The sequence below is a fragment of the Triticum dicoccoides genome, chromosome 3B, assembly GCF_002162155.2.
Source record: "Triticum dicoccoides isolate Atlit2015 ecotype Zavitan chromosome 3B, WEW_v2.0, whole genome shotgun sequence".
Classification (NCBI taxonomy): Eukaryota; Viridiplantae; Streptophyta; class Magnoliopsida; order Poales; family Poaceae; genus Triticum; species Triticum dicoccoides.
The window spans coordinates 636,749,353-636,755,120 of record NC_041385.1 but is presented as its reverse complement, the minus strand read 5'-3'; positions in this window follow the sequence as shown (position 1 = coordinate 636,755,120).

The following is a 5,768-nucleotide window of genomic DNA, read 5'->3' as shown; positions in this document are numbered from 1 at the left end:
AACTAGGCAAACCAACCCACCAGACCTTAACCAAACCCCAGCCAAGCTTCTCGTGCAAGATAGCCACACAGTGACCCAACTCCTTTTTACGGTCGGTGCCCAACCTATCAACCTAACCTGTCACTCATGTGCCAGTGACCGGCCCCTAAATAATCCTTTCCCGCAAGCGTTCGAAGGAAGATTCTGTCCCCTTTTTCCTATAAAAAGGGTGCGCTAGCACCAAACCAGCACAACACAGCCGCTACCCCAAACCGAGCCACAATGCCTGGACCTATAGTGCACAATGAAACCACAGCAACCAACCTTGGAGGTTTTGTGACCATCCTCGCAAACCTCACCCGTCGTGCCTACGCATTAGAGGAGCCACCAGAATATGTTGTGTATCAAGGACCCATGAGCGGTGAAGACCGCCAATTCTGGGCCACTGTGCACATTTACGGTAGGAGTCTAGCACCCGAGCGTCCCTACCGGTTCATCGGAAGAACAACTTCCTTTGAGACACAAGCCATCCAGCTAGCCGCTCGAGAGGCTATAGTTCATCTCAGGCACTTGTCGCCTAGAGTTAACTGTCGCTCGTTCCACTACAATCCCAGACGTGAAGGGTATGGTAGACCACCCCAAGTTGCCAATGGAGATCACGAGACGGACCCCGCATTGTTGCACCTAGTGCGCTATGTAGGTGCACTAGAGGCACTGTTTGACCAGATCACTATTGATCTAATCGCAGCTCGTGGAGAGCTGGTTCGTCGAGCCCCGGCGAGAGAAGAAAACGAGCCCAACACCGACAACCCAGTCGTGCTGTTTGGACAACCGATCGAGACCCCGAGATCTGCCCCTGCCATCGGCCAAGGTGCTGCGATAACCCCAGAAGTGCTTCGTCGCATATTGGGAGCACACTCCAACGGGGTTGTGGCCAACAATCCCCGCAATGGTCATTCTCACTACCCCGACCCTGCAGTTCCTCCGCCATCTCCGACTAATCCCGGCAGAGAGACACGTGGAGAAGCCTCGACATCCACCAGGCACGCCCGTTTAGACATAAACGAAGTAGACTAAGCCGTATGAGTAGCACCAAGTTTCAATGTATCCTCGTTTTGTAATCATGCGACCGCGTATATTAACGCAGCCTATCTTTGTGCCTCTGTTTTAATAATAGCCTTGCATATTTGGTCAGCGCATAGCTGCATATTTTTCCGGGCACAACTACCCAAAACCAACTCGACGACAACCACAGTAACGCGTTTTTTTATGAGATATGTGTATCTCTGACACTGACCCGACCTTTGGAGCTAAGCTGGCAAATTTTTACCTTTCACCACGGTAAAACGATCCGGCTCCATTGCTATATAAAGGCCACCTTGTGACCTTACCCAGCAACCCTCACTTTGTGCACAACACTCACGCTCTTTCCTGTCATGCCGAACCTCAACATTCATCTGAGAACCCCAGATGCAACTCCAGGTAGCTTTGTCAAAATATTGTGGGATTTTACCCGCAGTACCATGGGTTCTACCCAGCCACCCCAGTACGAGCTGTTCAAATCGAGGATCACCCCATCCACCTCGGAATATTGGGCAGCAGTACACATTCCCCCTGTAGACCCCAACCAAGATCCAATAGAAGTTTCCTTCGTGGGGAAATCTATGCCAACCCCACACTTGGCCATAGAAGCTGCTGCGAAAGAAGCGATTGCTCGTCTTCGATCCGCAGTACCCTATGCCCGCGAATGAGGATATTATTACTTTCCGAGCCGTGCAGCACCCGGAGAAGTAACATCTTTTCCCGGTGGACGTATTGAGAGAGACCCTGTTCTGGCCAACCTTATCCAGTACATAATTGCTCAAGAGCATTTAAACCAGCGAGTGATGGATTATCTCCAGAGCCTCGCAGATTTAAATCCTCAGATTGCCATCGGCAGACCACTGAGACCCGACACGGAGAGACACATACATTGACTGGTCAATCCACTGCCTCCAATTGAAGAAGAATGTATCCCTTTACCAGAGACATTTTATCAGGACCCCGCCCAGTTACCATTTTCATTTTAGACGTCACTACTGTATTTGTTCTTTGCAGCATTTATTTATGTGTGTGACTTATGCGTAATACCCTGAGTTTGTACGACGAGTCAATTATTTGGCTTCTGCTAATGTGTGTAGTTTTTGTTGTGGTTTATGCTCCTTTGAATTAACTGTTTTTCCCTCGCAAAACCCTGGAGTGAGATTTTCTTTTCCCTGAGTTGCTACATCTACACTTTCTCACGACGTGGATTATTTAATCTCACTCAGCACCACGAGCAGACTCACAACCATAATCATTCGGACACATACACTGTTTGCGAAACTTTGCAACGGTGTTACATCCAGCTAATCACCCCCTAACAACAGTTAGCACCCGGCACACCCCATCTACTCCTCATGATCACCACCACCGCGGAGAACCAACACCCGAGCCGCAGCATCGCGATACTCGTCGAAGATTAACGCGCACAGGAGCACAGAGAGCCCCAACAGCGTCGCCAGCCCTCCGCATATCAGGATCACAAACCAGTCCGGCATCGCCTCCGCCATTAGAGCCTCGACCGAGCTTCTGTAAGCAGTAACGGAGAAAGAAGGAGGAGGAGAAGTGAGGCCAGGTGTGAGGAAGAAGAGAGAGGCACCCCGGCCATTTTTATAGCTCGAGCTCGGTGTACGGTGGGCGAAGTCCACCAACGCCGCTCGTCGCCGATCGCCGGTGTTCGGAGTAGAATCCGCGAGCAGTGCCGACAGCGCACTGGCCCGCGAGGTGAGTGCACGCTGCACCGGCAGCTAGCACGCCGCGCACTACCACGGTACAGCCTAGATGCCCTACACACTAGGCGTCGCCGGTGGAGAAAGCGTGCGGGAGAGAGGAGGAAGAAAGGGCCAGAGGGAGAAGAAGAGGAGACTGACAGTGGACCCCGGGTCCACCTGTCGGCCAGAGAGAGCACTGTGCTCTCGGGTACAACCAGCGTATATCTAAATTTAGGAGTTATCCTAAATTTATATCCAGCGTAGAAATCACCCGTTTTTGTCCCGAACCGTAGACTTTTCCGCGCAGCCCCAGTTTTTCACACTGTGGTTTTTCACCACTTATTGCCCTCTCACTGTAGCCACATCGTCATTGCGTAAATTATTTTCTTAACACCGCTTTTAGCAAATCTCGAGGGCGAGATTTTTTTAAGGGGGTTAGTATTGTGACACCCCAAAATTTTGGCCTTGTTTTAATGGAATAAAATTTTGCCAGGATTTAAAACTTTGAATTTTTTGAGCTCCATTTTCATTTTGTTTAAATCATTTCCTTCCCTGTTATGATGAGTTTTTCCCAAAAAGAAAACTTTTCAAAAATGTTGTTGGACTTGTTTAACCTCTCAAGAAAAACTTTCCTTTTATCAGTGTAACTAATTAGATAATTAGGTTGCTTGATCTTTATTTTCTTGAAAAGGGTTTTCTAGGTTAAATGGCCATATTTGAACAACAACCATTTGATAAATTCACTTAAAATTCCCACAAAAATTTGGAGATGTCATGTGATGTTTTTAAATCACTTTTATGCTAAAATATATTTCATTCATGAAATATTTTGAGCCCTACACTCAATTTTTCATCTCTGGTCCAGAGTGCTTTTTGCACTACAACCTATTTAAATTTTTCTTTAAAACTTCTACAAAAATTAGGGGAGGTCAGTAGGAGCCTATTGTTTCACTTTGTGCAAAAACCTATTTATGTTCTTTGAAAAATTTGAGTGAATCAACCTCATCTTCATTCTGGACCAACTTGATGGTTTGTACAGCAACCATGTTTTTACTTGCTCTTTAACCCTTGATCATTTCTCCTACTTGTAGTCCCCCATGTTAAACCCTTAAGTCCAGGAGCATGCACCTTTTGGTCATTTTTGATTCATGAAATAATGTCATTTATTTCCTGTCCAGAATTGAAGTTTTGTGAAACTTGCACTAACAAGTTTCTGCTTTTGGCCAACTAACCTCACCACTCTCTCTTTCTTCCACAGAGACACTGATCTGGAGATTTTGGCCACTCCAAGAAATGCCTAAGTGCCCTTGGCATTTTGTCAAACACCTGGTGTGCATGGCCAGTTTTGACATGATTTTGTCTTTGCATTGTGACCTTGCACCTCGGATCATACTAGCATGTCCACTAGGATTCCAGTTGCTCCTAACCTGGGTCTGTTAATTGCCAGCCTCGACCGCGACCTCTAGCGTGCTCTGGCATAGTGTCGAACACGTCCCGTGCACACCCGGAGCGCGCCCAGAGCGCGCGTATTGCAGCCGCGCGCCCGAGCCGACACGCTGGCCCCCCTGGCTTTGGCCCACACAGCAGCATCACGCCACGCGCTCCCCTTCTCTCAGCTACGCGCCAAGCCGCCCCTCGCCGCGCCCGGCAGGCCAAGCACTAGCCGCCGCCGCCGCCGCCCGGCAGCCCTGCGCCGTTCAGCGCTGCCCAAGCCACTCCCGCTCGCCACCTGGCCCCTAGAACAGCGCGTGCTCATCCGCAGCCATGTCCGCTAGCGCTCGTCGCCGCCACGATGCCCTGCTGCTACAGAACGTCGGTTCGCCGGAAGCTTATCCACGGCCGCCGCTGAACCGCCTCGACTCGCCTATATAAGGAGCCCCGAGCTCATCTCCGCACGCAGGCAGTCCCAAGCCACCTCCAGAGGACCCCCATTGGCAGCCAATCGACCCGGGGGAGGGCTCCTTCCTCATCTCCGGCAACTGCGGCCGCCGCCACTGCCCCGGCCATTTCGGCACCACCGAGGCCTCTCCCTCTCCGTTCTCTCCACCAAGAACCTCCTCATCCTCCCGTGAGCCTTTTCCCCTACTTGATTTTGATCGGGAGCCAACGCCGCCACAAAGTCACTTCGCCACCGAAGCCTTCTTCCGCCGCGGAGCTCGCCGCCGGCAGCTCACTCCGTCCCCGCCGACCCAGCGACTACCGGGAGGACCGCCCCAACCTTACGGATCCATCCCCACCCTCGGGGGCCCGCGAGGAGCAGCCAAACGCCGGCGACGATCGTCGGAGCCCGCTCCGCTCGGGCAAAGGAGGGAGACGACACGCGGCGACTGGTCAAACCTGACCAGTGGGCCAGGCAGGCCCACTGTCAGTGACACCCCGCGCCGCCCACGTGGTTAAGTGGAGGCGTAAAGCCCCAAGTACGCCTCCTCTGCACCGAAAGCGTATTTCTATCTGAACCGTTTTCTTTTCTGTTTTATTTTAAATAACAGATTTGACCAAATCTTTGACTGGCTATAACTTTTTAAATATAACTCCAAATGAGTTGATTCTTTTTCTTACCTTCCTCAAATATTGATCTAGTTTATTTTAAGATTTATTTGAAAAATTTTCAAACAACTTTTTGGTTCTGTTTTTGAAATGTGTGTTAATTCAATATATTTTTAAATAGGATTTTGGGGAGAGAGAAGAAGATTTCAAAAGTTTAGGAGAGCACCTCACCCCTCCACAACATTGAAGGCAAGCATTCTGAACCCCGGCATAATATTTTTGGTGTGATCGTTGATACATTTATAACACCACCGCATTTCGAAGGACTTGTTATTTCATGTGATATGATCATATGCATGGGTGCATGTTGTTGATTTCCATGCTGTTGGAAATGGACTCACTTGTGATGATAATCACCCTCATGTGACTTGCATGCATACCGGCAGGAACCCGGGGAAACCTCGGCCTTGGGTAGGCATGAGTTTGTCGCCGGTCTCCGTCGGGATGGTT